General features: G+C 38.4%; 1 protein-coding gene across 4 annotated transcripts in view; it reads right to left on the bottom strand.

Annotated features, from left to right (window-relative positions):
- ZNF609 (zinc finger protein 609) overlaps positions 1-15,714 on the bottom strand; it is a 209,513-nt gene that overhangs the window by 30,150 nt on the left and 163,649 nt on the right. The gene's annotated exons all lie outside the window — the stretch shown is intronic.

Here is a 15,714-nt window from a genome sequence, read left to right as displayed (position 1 = left end):
AGGTAAGATTTTACAAATTTACCATGAGCATGATACACATGAGTGAAATAATGTAATGATGAGCTGAGGCTGTGTCAGAAAGTAGGAAAAAGACCTTAAGTCTTTTACTCAGTCTAATACTTGTTGCTAAATAAATACTTGTTAATAATACTAAAGTGTTTGGTACACTAATCCATTAAGTTACAGATAGAAAATAAGATAGAAACTTTTGATTGGTGTGCGCTGGGTTGCTTAATTTATTCTCCCCCAACAAACAACTGCTGCTCATCTACTGTTTTCTAAATATGCTAAGAACGAAGGTTATAGTTTTCACCCTCTTTTTGTTATTAATCACTTGACTCATTTTACACAATTCCTATGCCTCTTTCCAATAGCCATTCTTTGTTTAATGTACACATTTTTTGTTTGTATATATGCATATAAAATGTATATTACTGTCTTAATTTCGTGTATTTTAATTTACATATATAGGATTATGTTACAGACTTCATTCCTTTTTTTTTTTCCAACTTGGCATTACATTGTTAAGAATCATCTATACTGTTATATTAGATCTAACCCATGAGGTTATTTGTAATGTCTATACCTATCATTAATTAATCAATATATAATAAGTTCCTATTAGTAGTTAGGGGCTATGGTAGAAGCCATGGTCCTTATCCTATCCTCATGTATCTTACACTCCGGCTGGAACAGGTAAACACACAAAAAAGTAACATGCTATCAGGTAGCAATGGATAAAGACAGCGTAAAGTTTGGTTGAATAGCTGAATTAACTGTACCTTACCATAACATGATATATTTAGTAAAAGAGGAAAGACAGGAAGGATGTGGCATCTAGTTTTAAGTGAACTGATATAAAGTTGTAAAATAAAATTTTAAACACTTCTAGGCTGTCCTCTAGATGGTGCTAGAGCAACCATATTATCTTTTATAACTGAAGTTTCCTTCAACATTATGTAAAGGGTAAGAGGTAATTTATGACTCATTAGCAATTTAATAACTTCTCTACCAATTTTATTCCCCTCTGGTTCCCAGTCTTGGGCAGTGAAAAATCCTGGACATTGCTAAGAAATTAAAACCACAGACAACTCAAACCCCAATGGTTTCTCATCCAACCTACAAAGAGCTGTAAATTCAAAGCAATGTGCCATTTGTGTGTGTTTGGAAGAATGGGATTGAATAATTCTCAGTTTCTGCTTCCAGGAAGTTTATAATCTACAATGACGTAAAAAGTAAAAAGTTTATACTAAGTAAAACTCTTAGTATAAGGCAGAAGACATCATTACTAGTAACGCTTACCACTACTAATCCAACACATCACAGGAATGTGTAGATAATGAATATTCTAACCTGTTTAAGGAAATAAAGAGTTGTATAAGGACAAGCAATAATTTTTTTATATAAGGACGAGCAATAAGTTTTTAAGGATTGGTTTAAAATAAAATTGTTGGACATCCATATAGCTGCCACCCAAGACTCTTACATATTATTAAGTATTTGGACCAAATGGAAACCCTGTTTAGGAACAGCCATTTTGTGCATTCTATACAGACTTTCAGTATCTTAGGTAATAAGACATAACGATAGAGGGATGTGAACTGAACTCTAGGATTTCACATTATGAGGTTGTTTGTTTGTTTGTTTTAAAGATCTGAGAGAGAGAAGGTGCATGCAACAAGCAGAGGGAGGGGCAGAGGAAGATAGAGAGGATCTCAAGTGACTCTGCACTGAGCAAGGAGCTGGAATGGGACTTGATCCTAAGATCCTGAGATCATGAACTGAGCCGAAATCAAGAGTCAGGTGCTCAACCAACTGAGCCACCCAGGAGCTCCCTTTTGGTTTGTTTTTAAAAAATACTTTGAATAACTGTACTTCCTGTACATAGGTGGCGACAGCAGGCTTAGTGAGAAAGATATGAGAGAGGTAACACACGTGAATAAAACAAAACAGCTTCTACTTCCTCCTCAAGAGGAGAGCATCTACAGAAAACTACAGTGTTGGTATCTAGAGAACACCTGTGAGAAACTTTTGGCTGGGCCTCCTCCATTAGCTACTACTGCCAGGGCAGCTTACAAACCTTCAGGTCATCTCATATCCTTGCTATGTCAAGGATGCATTTTTCCTGTAGAGTCAGTCCTCTTGAAAGCTCTGTCACAATCTTCACCCTCCAATGCTAGTGGGCTGGGAACACCTAACTAGGCTAATAAAGAGCTACTGTGGACTGCTCAACTGCCTTACTCAGAGTTGCCCTTTTGGGAAAAGCTGAAAACTAACTGAACCCTATAATTTAGCCAAAAGTGATCTTTTTTGGTTCTCAATTATATGGCATCTGCCAGTTGTACGCATTAATAGGGCTCTATTTTGGTGGTATAGTTATTTGCCTATATTTATTTGAAAATACTTCAGTTATCAGATTCCCTGAAAATGAACTCCCATATACAAAGCAAATGTGAAAGAAACAACTCCACAAATCTTAGAAAACAAAGCTGCCTATTTGGCATTACAGGGCAAAAATGTGACGGGTATAAATTTCTTTTCATTCCAGTTCATTTGAAAGTAAACAGGACTAGCCTTAGGCAAAGTTGTTCAACATGTTCTTTGATTTAATAAAGGTTTACTTTTTTTTTTTTTAAGATTTTATTTATTTATTCATGAGAGACACACACACACAGAGGCAGAGACATAGTCAGAGGGAGAAGCAGGCCCCATGCAGGGAGCCTGATGTTGGGACTCGATCCTGGGACCACGGGATCTCACCCTGAGTCGAAGGCAGATGCCCAACCAGAGTCACCCAGGCATCCCAAGGTTTACATTTTAATATAACGAAATCTGGGGGGATCCCTGGGTGGCTCAGCGGTTTAGCGCCTGCCTTTGGCCCAGGGCGCGATCCTGAAGTCCCGGGATCGAGTCCCACATCGGGCTCCCAGCATGGAGCCTGCTTCTCCCTCCTCCTGTGTCTCTGCCTCTCTCTATGTCTATCATAAATGAATAAATAAAATCTTTAAAAAAAAAATAAGGGTCTGTTTCTAGATAGCCAAATTGGTTCTACTGGGCCCTTACCAGACAAAATTTTTAGTTTTTTCTTAGTTTTAAGAAAATGGCAAAAGATTTCCCTCTTACCCTCCTAACACATGTACTGGACACTAAATGAGTATTCTGTTATCTATCTAATCATGTTAGCTATTTTCTCAGGTAAAGACATAAACCCTGCAAGGTTTTTCCTCAAAGTTCTATAGTCCCCTTTTTCAATGTTCTGTGTAATGGTCTCTCTCTCTTTACTAATGCCCAAGTCTCCAGCTTCCTACTTTCAGGAGGTTGAGATGCTAAAGACAAGTTACTGGAGTTTGTAGAGAGGATCTCTTACCCTTTAACACAGGTTTATTCTACTCTAGTACAGGTATCTTTTGCCTAAGGATTTCTCCCCTCTATGGATTTTCTATACCTCCTTTAAACTTAATCCGCTTCAATCCTCTAAACCCCAAGACTTTCAGATACATATATTGTCTACTGTGACTGAACTTATTTGATTTAGAAATTAATGATTTACTTTTTGTAATTTCTTACCTGATATCTCAAAATGTATCCTTGTGACTGCTATATTATTTCTAGTTCTTTTTTTTTTTAAGATTTTATTTATTTATTAATGAGAGACACGGAGAGGGAGAGAGAGAGAGAAAGAAAGAGAGAGAGAGAGAGAGCGTGCGCGGCAGAGACACAGGCAGAGGGAGGAGCAGGCTCCATGTAGGGAGCCCGACGTGGGACTCGATCTTGGGTCTCCAGGATCAGGCCCTGGGCCAATGGCGGCGCTAAACTGCTGAGCCACCTGGGCTGCCCTATTATTTCTATTTCTAAATAAATGTTCTGATTTAAAATATTAATAACTATACTTTGAAATTGTAACAGTTGTTGTCTCAAGGTAGGTGAGCTCCTAGACAGGGGAGGAAGACTTACTTTCTATTGTCTATGTAAATTTTGAATGTTGTGCCATTTCACATATGCACATAAACAATAAAACGTGGCACCTGCTCTTCCCCAACCTTCCCCAATGATGTTGTATTAGAATAGATAACATCTACATTTTCCTCTTCCCTATATAGATATTTAGCAGGTACTCAGTAACTAATGAACAGAATGAATAACCCCAATACTGTTTAACCCATCAGGCAGGGTTTAGATAGAAACAGGATTTCGTTTCTGGCTGATGAGCTGACAGCAGAAAAGGAGCTCCTCAACTACTTTTCCTTCTTTCAAAGATAAGAATATTTGTAAGAATCAGTTAGTTTTTGATTCTCAACCCTGTGTGGTTCACCAAATTTCTAGCAGCATGAGTATTGGCTGTGTGTGTACCTCTGTGTGTGTGTGTGTGTGCGTGTGCATGCGTGTGTGCTAGGGTTCAAGAAATTCAGCAATAATGAGTTTATATTATTAAAATGTAATATAAAGATCTAGAATTTAAAAAGAAACCACAAATAAACTAAACTGAATCCTATATTTCTGATGTTCTGTTTAAAGTTACAACAATTTTACCTTTTCAAAATTCATCTAAAGGTGAATACTGACTGTAAAAAGCCAAACTCACTATACATATTTTACTTTACTGGGCTCACATTTAAAAGCAAATGTCTGAATTTGTCTGACAGTCAATTTGAACTGGAGTCGGTTCAAATTCTTGCCTTTTATTTACGTCTTGCTGCCAGACAAAATTTTTTTAAAAGATTTTATTTATTTATTCATGAGAGACACACAGAGAGGCAGAGACACAGGCAGAGGGAGAAACAGGCTCCATGTAAGGTGCCCGACATGGGACTTGAACCCGGAAATCTGGGATCACACCCTGAGCCAAAGGCAGGTGCTCAACCACTGAGCTCAGGCTTCCCACAGAAAAAATTTGTTGCAAAATTTGCAATAAGCATCCATCTTCCTCTTCCACTTATGAGATGAACCATCCTAGACCTTAACTGCTATCATAAATTTTTAAAAAATTGTATTTATTTATTCATGAGAGAGGCAGAGACACAGGCAGAAGGAGAAGCAAGCTCCATGCAAGGAGCGTGATGTGGGACTCGATCCTGGGACTCCAGGATCATGCCCTGGGCCGAAGGCAGGTGCTTAACTGCTAAGCCACCCAGGCATCCCTTAATTGTTATCGTATACTATGTCTGCCCACTCAGTTCAGATTTATTTTTTTAAGATTTTATTTTGATTCATGAGAAACACACACACACACACACACACACAGAGAGAGAGAGAGAGAGAGAGAGAGGCAGAGACCCAGGCAGAGGGAGAAACAGGCTCCATGCAGGGAGCCCGACGTGGGACTCGATCCCGGGTCCCCAGGATCAGGCCCTGGACTGAAGGAGGAATGCTAAACTACTGAGCCACCCGGGCTGCCCCATCAGTTCAGATTTAGGCTCTAATCCCACTGAAGTTGTGGAAGAAGTTTCCGAGTCCTAATGATTTAAAAAGATGGCTTAGTCCCAGACATAAGTTAAATCTTTTGTTGCTTTTTCTGACTTTTTTTGGGGGAGGGGGTGGGAAGTACAGTATTTATCCTTAATGTTTTTTTTTTTTTAAAGATTTTATTTATTTATTCGTGAGAGACACACACAGAGAGATATATAGAGAGAGGCAGAGACACAGGCAGAGGGAGACGCAGACTCCATGCAGGGAGCCTGATGTGGGACTCGATCCTGGGACTCCAGGATCATGCCCTGAGCTGAAGGCAGACGCTCAACCACTGAGCCACTCAGACGTCCCATTGTTGATGGTTTTCAAGATAGTAGTTACCACTTACTGGGATGAAAAGTACAGCACAGGGAATACAATCAGTAATACTGTAATAATGTAGGATGACAGATGGTAACTATACTTACTGTGAACATAACATAACTTACAGAATTGTTGAATCACTACATTGTACACCTGAAATATGACACTGCATGTCAACTAAACTTCAATAAAAAGTAAAAAGCATTGCTTTTCATTAAAAAGTTCCCATTTTTGTGTTAGAAGAGTCTTCCATATATTATCTCATATTTAATCCTCTTGACAATCTCCAAATTATTATCATTCCTATTTTACAGATGAAGAAATGGAAGGTTAGAGCAATCTGTTCCTGTTACTCAGCTAAATAAGATACAAAGCCAGGATTTGAATCCAAATCAGTCTGACTCTAAAGCCTGTATTCTTAACTATGTTGTCTCACAATATGAGGATACACTTTCTTGGTTCTCAGCAGCCCACATTTCCAGGTGTAAAACACTAAATGGTCTGTGTATTGCATTTGAGAATAAAATTGTGGGCTAGAGTGAAAGACATCAACACTTGTAGGTTTATTTTTGGCTGAGAAGCAGGGTATTGATTTTATGTTTGACCTCTGTCTACCAGAAAAGAAACAGAAGCACCAATAAAGCTGCATACTGGTGGCAAAGGGGAAGATACATAGAGCAGAAGAGGCAAGAAGCAAAAAGAAAATGTCAAAGTAAAAGGCAGCAAGAGGATAGAAACAGGAAAAAGAGCTAGGGGACAGAAACTCAACAGCGCAAAGCTGTGAGACACATAATGTGTTTCCCTTTATATTATATTTATATGAAAAACAAAGCTCAGTTCTTAAAGAGTTGGAAAATCCAGAAGTATCTTTTTCTAAGTCATGAAAAAAAAAGGGGGAATGTAACTTGATTAAATCAATCGTGATACATCCTTAATATGGAATATGTGGTTTTTAACAATGTTACAGGATACAATTTAAGGTTATAAGGAGAATGTTCATTATATATTCATCCATAAACAAAGAAGATTACAAATATATAGAGACAGGTCCCAATTTGTTAAAACTAAAAGAAAATGTATGTATAATATAACAAAATCATAACAGTAGTCATCTCTGGGTGATTTATGAATTCTTTTTTTATTTTCCAGATTGTCAATAAATATTTGTTATTGATTTTTTGAGAACTATAGTTACTATCTATTTTCAAAGGTTCTTCATTACCTGAGTGCCTGGGTGGCTCAGCTGGTTAAGCATCTGCCTTTGGCTCAGGTCATGATCCCGGGGTTCGGGGTTCCTGGGATCAATCCCCCATTGGGCTCCCTGCTTCTCCCTCTCCTTCTGGCTGCTGCTCCCCCTGCTCCCCCCTCTCTCTCAAATAAATAAATAAAATCTTAAAAAAAAAAAAAAAAAGGTCTTCATCACCCAAAATAGAAACTCTGTAACCAGTAAGCACTAATTCCCCGTTCTGTCTCCTAGCTCCTGCTAACTCCATTCTATTTTCTGTCTCTATAAATTTGCCTATTCTAGATACCTCATCTAAGTGGAATCATACAGTATTTGTTCTTTTGTGAGTGATTTGTTTCATTTAGCATAATGTCTTCATTGTTTATCCACATTGTAGCATGCATCAAAATTTCATTCCTTTTTATTGCTGAATAATATTCCATTGAAAGTATACAACACATTTTGTTTATTCATCTGTTGGTGGACATTGGATTGTTTCTATCCTCTGGCTACTATGAATAATTTTGCTACAAATATTATATTCATGTACAAGTTTTATTTGAACACTAGTTTTCAATTATTTGAGGTATCTATCTAGGAATGGCATTGCTAGATCATATGTTAATTCTTACACTTAACTTTCTGAGGAATGAGGACAGTGTTTTCCACAGTGGCTATGGCATTTTATGTTCCCATCTATATATAATCTATGAGGGTTCCAATTTCTTTACATCTTCTCTAACACCTGTTATTGCCCTTTTCTTTTTCTTTTTGTGATAACAGCCATCCTAGTAGGTGTGAAGTATCTCACTATGGTTTTAATTTGCATTTCCCTTGTGATTAATAATGTTAAGCATCTTTTCATGTACTTCTTGATCATCTGCACATCTTTGGCAAAAAGTCTATTTTAGTCCTCTGGTTGAATTCAGTTGTTTGGTGTTTTTGTTGTTGAGTTGCAGGAGTTCTTTATATATTCTGGGCCTTAATCCCTTATCAGATACATAATTTGCAAATTTTTCTCTCATTTTGTTGGTTGTCTTTTTAACTCTCTTGATATTATCTTTTGATGAATAAAAGTTTTTAATTTCAATGGAATCAAATTTAACTATTTTTTCTTTTATTGCCCATGCTTTTAGTGTCATATCTAAGAAACCAGGCATTTTTAAATCAGCAAAAAATATAACTTTAAAAAACATCAGATGAGAGGGATCCCTGGGTGGCTCAGCGGTTTGGCGCCTGCCTTTGGCCGGGGGGCATGATCCTGGAGTCCTGGGATCGAGTCCCACATGGGGCTCCCTGCATGGAGCCTGCTTCTCGCTGTGCCTGTGTTTCCGCCTCTCTGTCTCTCTGTGTCTATCATGAATAAATAAAATCTTAAAAAAAAAATCCGATGAAAAAATAGTTGCTAGTAGTAGGACAGAAAATGCAGAAGGAAATTATAGTTTATTGCCTCTCATCATGAATCCAAAGCAGTCTAAAAAAGCTCAAAACAAAGACTTTTAAGCCTCCACATTCCTCCTCTTACTAGAACGTGACCTAGTAGAGAGTTCCTTGGTCTAAAAATACATATAAAACCTTCTCTACTTCAAACTTTCAACTTATTAACTTTTATAACAAAAACAAAGTTACCCACTGGATCAACAACTCATCAACTTTGCCCACCATTTACAGATGACATATTAGATCATTTGCACAGTTTAATACAAATGGACTTAGCAAGACTCCTTTGGTACCAAACCATTTCATTTGTTCTATGCAATTTACAACTGACCTCTAATACTCACATCTTAAGAAAGAAGTCAGTCATATAAAGGGATTCATTCCTGGATGTGCAAACATCAGTTCTATAATGTTATTTTTAAAAGACCCCTTTCCCCCCCTTGCCCTTCTTTTTAAAAAAGCACATAACCACAAAAAAGATCCCCTTGGAAGCTGTATTTCCTTAGTGTGGTTAGAGAAACAAAAAGAACTAAGCTAATGTCCAGCACCAACGGGAGTGGTTAACAGTAAACACTAATGGTTATTACTAACATTCTTTATAATGATGCCCAAGTGTGGTACAATTTAGTCCTGTCTCTGGAAGTTGAATATGCCTTCAATTGTGCTCTTCTCTTTGCTTTCCTGATAAAGTCTTCTTTATACGCCCCATACTTCTTATATGGGCCACAGGTCTTTTTAGCCACCACTAACTGATGAAGAGCCTGTTAAATGGGCTCTGCATAGTTCTAATTTCTTTCTCAATAAGAATGACAGACATGTTTGTCAACTGGTATTGGAAGTAGGGGCAAGAAGGAGGATGATGCATCTGCAACAAATATCTCAACTCCCAGTCAATACTAATTTCAGGTTTTCTAGTCCTCTGTAGAGATAAGGGTGGAGGAAAGTAAATAAGTCACAGTTTCTGGAAACGTGTAAGTATAGCTGCATCTTGGGTTGGAGTAGTATACTGTACGAATTGGTAGGACTGAGAGGAGAGTTACACAAGAGGACGCCAAGAGGACAGCTGGTTTGAAACTATTACCTCTGTGGAAACCCTAACTGGTGGAACATAGGAATTGTTTACTTCTCACAGCCGATCTCTGGTATACTGTCTAATGTTTAATCTTGCCCTGTGATTAGAGATTATGCAAATTTTGAGCACTGTTTCTTCCAAAACTAAAGTTCAAACCAGAGGTGTAGGAAAAGGGTGAATATAATTAGAAATTCATCCAACTTAGTCATCTTCAGAAATGAAAAGACTAAAGAAAATTAGGGCCATCTGTGGTTCATCTACTACCTAAGTATTTTCCCCCCTAAATTGGATATATTCCGAAAACTATTCTTTTTTAAAATGGGTTTACCATGTAGTAATATCAGGAACGTTGACAGAGTGTCATATTTTAGGTAAAACTAGTCCCCAATTTGTCTACTGCGGTAAAAATTATTACAGAGAATGCTTTACTATGGAATAAATTCTGATGTCCTACTAAACCTCAAGCAGGCAGAACCCCAAATCAGTTTAAGAGCAATATCCCCAGATGTTATGTTGTTGTTGTTGTTTTTTAATCTCACTTATCCTGGCAATCCATTCATCTGCAAGTCAGAAATTTGACTGTAGGGAAGGATCAAGTCATGTATGAGTCTTCCAAAACCAGAAACCCAAAGCCAGAAGTGTGGTTATTATTCCCTTAGAGAAGATAATTCCAAAGAGAATCTGTATTTCCCAGGAGCCCTTTATTAATATTCTAAGTATAAACCTCTGAAGTTATCCCATAAGGCAATTTGGAATAAAGTCTTTTGCCAAAATGTTTGAAGCTTATGAACAGTGCTTCCTCAACTTGGTGTAAATGGGATGCACCCCTAGATGATTAAAAATACTGACACCTGGCTCCCACTACAGACAGTGTGATTTAATTTAGTAACTGGGTGAGACCTGAGTATCATGTCTTTAAATCCCTGCCCCCACATTCTAATGTACAGCAAAATCTGGGAACCACTGCTATAGAAAATGGTGTCTTCAAATTCTTCTGCCTTCAGTCCTGGGATTGACAGGAAAAAAAGTCCTAAGTTTCTTATTTCTGAGATGTTTTGGGGCTGAATGAACCAAGAAAGCACAAGACAACACCCACCATCCTGGAACCATTTTCACATAACCATGGTATTTTCTCTCCACAGAATTTCAGGCAAAAGTATAATAGAGGGGCAGCTGAAACCATTGTCACATTTACCAAATGTAAGCCACTCCACCCCCAATCTGTAGGGACAAGGAGGCTGGGGAGGAACAGTAAAGATCTAATACAATTTCTCCTCCCATCTATAAGTTCCCACACCATGGAAACTTTGGGTAAGTGCATCAAAGGCTGGCTCACTACACCCTGAAATCTTACATCTTCTCTTTCCTTCTTGCTGGGGTAGCCACACACTGTACCCACACTGGGGGGCAGCCAACAGAGGTCATCATGCCCTCGGCTGTCCAGCTGGAGTCCTTGTCTGAAAGCTACTGGAAATAAGAAGGATGGTATCATCTCAATGGGACAGCTTTGAAGAAATACTTGCCTGAGGCTGAGATGGAATCACACTTGTCCACAGTTTTACTGCTTTATGGCCTAACAGGAAAAACCAGGATAAGAACATGGCTAGTAGCTAGGTTACATGAGGCACTTTTCCTTCCAGTCTTCTTCAGCTAGAGGCTGACAGAAACAGCTAAATGCTGAAGCCTCTTTTTCTTTCTGGTAACCCCCACGTGGCATTTTCAGGGTTTGTTAACAGAGCAGAACCAAACCACATTGTAGTTTTCAGTGCCAAAAGAAGGGGAGATAGTAATGTAGAGAGAGGAATGGTTGAGACTGTCAGAGGGTGGATGATCTTCTGTCCAGAGCGGCTTTGCAAAGCAACGACTCTTATTATTATAAACGGTTCTGGATTTCCTTCCTCTAACTTGTGACAATAAGTATTTTGAAATTTTCAATGGCTTCTGTTTTGGGTTGAATTGTGTCCCCCAAAACAGAAATATTGAAGTCCTAAACTTCCCATAGCTAGAATGTGATCTTATCTGGAAACTGTCTTTACAAAGGCAATCAAGTTAAAATGAGGTCATTTAAGTGGGCTCTAATCCAGTACGACTAGTGTCCTAATAAAAAGGGGAAATTTGGCCACACTGACAGACACATACAGAGGAAAGAAGATGTGAAGGCAGAGGGAGAAGATAACCATGTGACTGGAGTGATGACATCTATAAGCCAAGGGATGCCAAGGATTGCTGGCAAACACCAGAAGCTAGAAAAGGCCAGGAAACATTCTTGCCTACATCAGAGAGAGCACTGCCCTGCTAACACCTTGATTTCTGACTTCTAGCATCCAAAACTGTGAGATAATAAATTTGTTTTAAACCACCCAGTTTTTGGTAGTTATTGTAGTCTTAGGAAATATGGCCTCCAAAGCAGACCTGGCATTGATTAAATCAGATTTTACCTCAATTAGCCTCAGTGAATTACTGCTGCTAGCCAAGATTACAGTCTAGGTCAGTGGCTCTCAAACAGAATGGGTGGAGAACAGTGATGATGGCAGCAAATCATAATTTCTTGGGAAGTTGTTTCACAATAAATAGCTAAGCTCTATAAGACTGCTGATTCAGAACATCAGGAATAAGGGACAGTCAACATATCTTTTAAACAAGCTTCCTAAGTGATATCACTGACTTGCTCTGATCTCATGTACCACTATGCCAATCCCCAACTGAGTAACACTAGCTTAAATAAAAGGATAAAACTTCGGCTCTTTCCCAAATTTATTTGTCAAGCCAATGTAACTCCACTCAAAATCTCCACAGGCTGTGTGTGTGTCTTTTTTTCATAAAAATTCACAAACTGATCCTAATATTTATATGAAAATGCAAAAACCCAAGAATATCCAAGGAAATCTTGAAGAAGTACAATAAAGCTGGAGAACTTATAGTACTAGATACCAAGCCTCAGAAAGCTATAGTTATTAAGACAGTGTAGTACTCACACAAGACCACAAATGGATGAGTAGAACAGAAGAGTTCAGAAATAAACCCACACCCCACACCTATGTCACTTGACTTATGACAAATTTGACACTGCAGTGCAGGGGTGATGGTGGAGAGAATAGCCTTTTTCAATAAGGTGCTGGGTCATTTATGGTCATTTATGTAACCATATACATAAAGTAGGATCTTGACTCCCAACTAATACCCTAAAGAAAAATCAATCTCAGATAGACTGTAGATCTATATATGAAAAATTTAAAAAGTAAAGTTCTCAAAAAATATATAGGAGAATATCTTTATTATCTTGGGAAAGGCAAAATTTTCTTTCCTATTTATTTATTTGACACAGAGAGAAAAGCATATGCAGGGAAAACAGTAGAGGGAGAGCAAGAAGCAGGCTCCCCACTGAGCAGGGAGCCTGATGTGGAACTCGATCCCAGGACTCTGGGATCATGACCTGAGCCAAAGGCAGAAGCCCAACTGACTGAGCCACCAAGTGCCCCCCAAATTTTCTTAAATAGGACACAAAGCACTAACTATAAAAGAAATAAAAGATAAACCAGATCTCACAAAAATGAAGAACCTCTAATTCATTTAAAGTTACACCATAAGAGAAAAGGCAAGATACAAAATAGAAGACATTATACACACCCCCCCCCGATAAAGGACTCATAATCAGAATATGTAAGAAATTCCTACAAATTTATAAGAAAAAACATACAGCCCAATCCAAAAGTGGTTAAAATGTTTGAATATGCACTTCATAAAAGATTTCCAAATGGACAATAAGCACATGAAAATATATCTTATCAATTTCATGATCTTCATGGAAATGCAAATTAATATCACAATGAGATACCATACCAAGCATGATGGCTGAAACGAAAAAGACAAGTAAGGTCAAGTGCTGGTAAGAATGCAGAGCAACCAGGGTTCTAATCAGAAGTAGGACTATGAGTCAGTTCAGACACTCATGAAAACTGGCAATATCTACTGGAGCTGACCAGATATGTACTGAAGGGCTCAGTAATTCCATTCCTTTTATTTTTTTTAAAGATTATTTATTTATTTATTTATTCATTAGAATACACAGAGGGGAGAAAGAGAGAGAGGCAGAGAGAAGCAAGCTCCATGCAGGGAGCCTGACGTGGGACTCAATCCTGGGTCTCCAGGATCACGCCCTGGGCTGAAGGCGGTGCTAAACCGTTGCGCCACCAGGGCTGCCCAGTAATTCCATTCCTAAGTATATACAGAATAGGAATGTGTACATACAGTCTTCAAAAGACACATACAACAATTTCTGCAGCAGCATTTTGCACAACAGCCCAAACTACAACAATCCAAATGCTCATCAACAACTGAATAGTGTTATATTCACATAATGAAATACTATAAAATAATGAGAACAAAGTACCACTACATGTAACAACATGGATAATTTTCAATGGCATAATGTCAAACACCTAGACATTAAAAAAGTACACAATGTAATGATTTTATTTTTATAATGTTCAAAATAGAGGACACTAATCCATGAAGTTGGCAGTCAGAATAGATTTTTTTTTTTTTTAAGTGGTTAGTTATTGGAAGGGAAGAATGAAGGGGCTTCTGGGGTTGTGGTAATAATGCATTTCTTCATCTAGGTACTGATACCACAAAGTGGGTTCATTTTGAAAACTTGATGACTTGCTTGCTAATAATTTGTGCACATGTTTATATCTGTTATTGTTCAATAAGACCTATTAACATAAAAACAAAAACACTTGGGTTTGTGACTCCTGTGCATCAGTATCAGGATCAGCTGAGATGTAAGCTAGTTCTATACTTTGGGCAGTCTGCCCAAACTCCAGGGTAGCAGACCAGTCTAGTGTCTAATGCAACAGCGCTTGGGGTGGTAGTGGTGGGGGAAAGTGTTTCTACTTTCTCCATCCATTCTTTCTCCATAGTGATAACTGATTCTGGGAGATATTTTAATAGAATAATTCTAAGGAGCAGGCTAAAAGCTGAAAAGCAGAGGGGAGCTTAGTAAATGGGAATATGCACAGTATTTTAATATACTGAATGATAAAAGAAAATTTTCAAAAGGTGGGCATAATCAGACTCAAGTAGAAGGCAGATTTTTCACTGAATTAGTTCAGGGTTAAAAAGTTTCATTGATTTTGAGTTCAATTGGGGTAGAAAAGTATTCGATAGCAGTCTTTTCGGCTTTTTAAAGACATACTAAACAAAAAATAGAGTACAGCTTGTAGGAGGGGAAACTACTCAATTTCTCACCATAGCCTTTTTGTCACAGAGCTTGTTGCTATGGAGAAGGCCATGAAGGCAGCAACTAGGGGAAATAAAGGATCTGGCAGGAGTAAGCACAGTGACAGTGGATTAAACAAAAATTCCTTGAGCAATTAGCAAGTAGCAGGGACTATAAATGACACACTTTCCATTTTTTCCTAACCCCTACCCTTCTGAAAGTACAGGGGCTTGGTTTGCCACTATAATTTAACTCAAATACAGAGAAGGCTGAATGGGCCTAACAAAGCCTAAGCCTGGCAGACAAAACACAGGCCATTTAGCAATGCTGCCTCATGCCAGGGGGAATGAGCTACCTACCCACCCCTATCCTGGGGAAATGATCTCCAGCTGCCTAAATTATGAAGTTGATGCCCTATGATTTCTTTGTTCAGTAAAGCCTGAGGGAGATAGGATAATGAAGTATCAGAAAAGGTGCAGAACAGCTTCTTGTTTCATAAAGCAGTCAGAGCCAGAGAGAAGAGAGAGAAAGAGGGAGTTCTTACTGGTATCATTAAGAGGCAACAGCAGCGACCTGGGAGCAAAGCTCTGCCTGAACCGGTCTGAAAACTACTGCTGTGGGAGAAAAGGCTGGTTGCCAAGTTTGTTAATAGCTTCTGCCCATCATTGTTACAGCAGCTTTATCAACCAGGGCAGGGCCAGGACCTGTTTTTAGCAGTGTAAGCACTGAGACCAGAGGGCTCAACAACATCTTCCAGCAGATCTCACCACAACCAATGAATGATTAACAAAGACAGTTCTCTTCTGTCCCACACAAATGATCACAGAATTGTAAATATCACAAATGAAAGGACCATAGAGATATGTGGACCAACCTCCTCATTTCACAAATGAGGACACTATGGCCCAGACCAGTAAAACAACCTTATCCTTTTACCTCTTGGAATCATAGGCCAAATCATATGCCATTTATACCAGACTGTAT

This window comes from Canis lupus, chromosome 30, assembly GCF_003254725.2.
Source record: "Canis lupus dingo isolate Sandy chromosome 30, ASM325472v2, whole genome shotgun sequence".
NCBI classification, from domain to species: domain Eukaryota; kingdom Metazoa; phylum Chordata; class Mammalia; order Carnivora; family Canidae; genus Canis; species Canis lupus.
The sequence above is the reverse complement of the archived record's forward strand: the minus strand, read 5'-3'. Positions and strand labels throughout refer to the sequence as shown.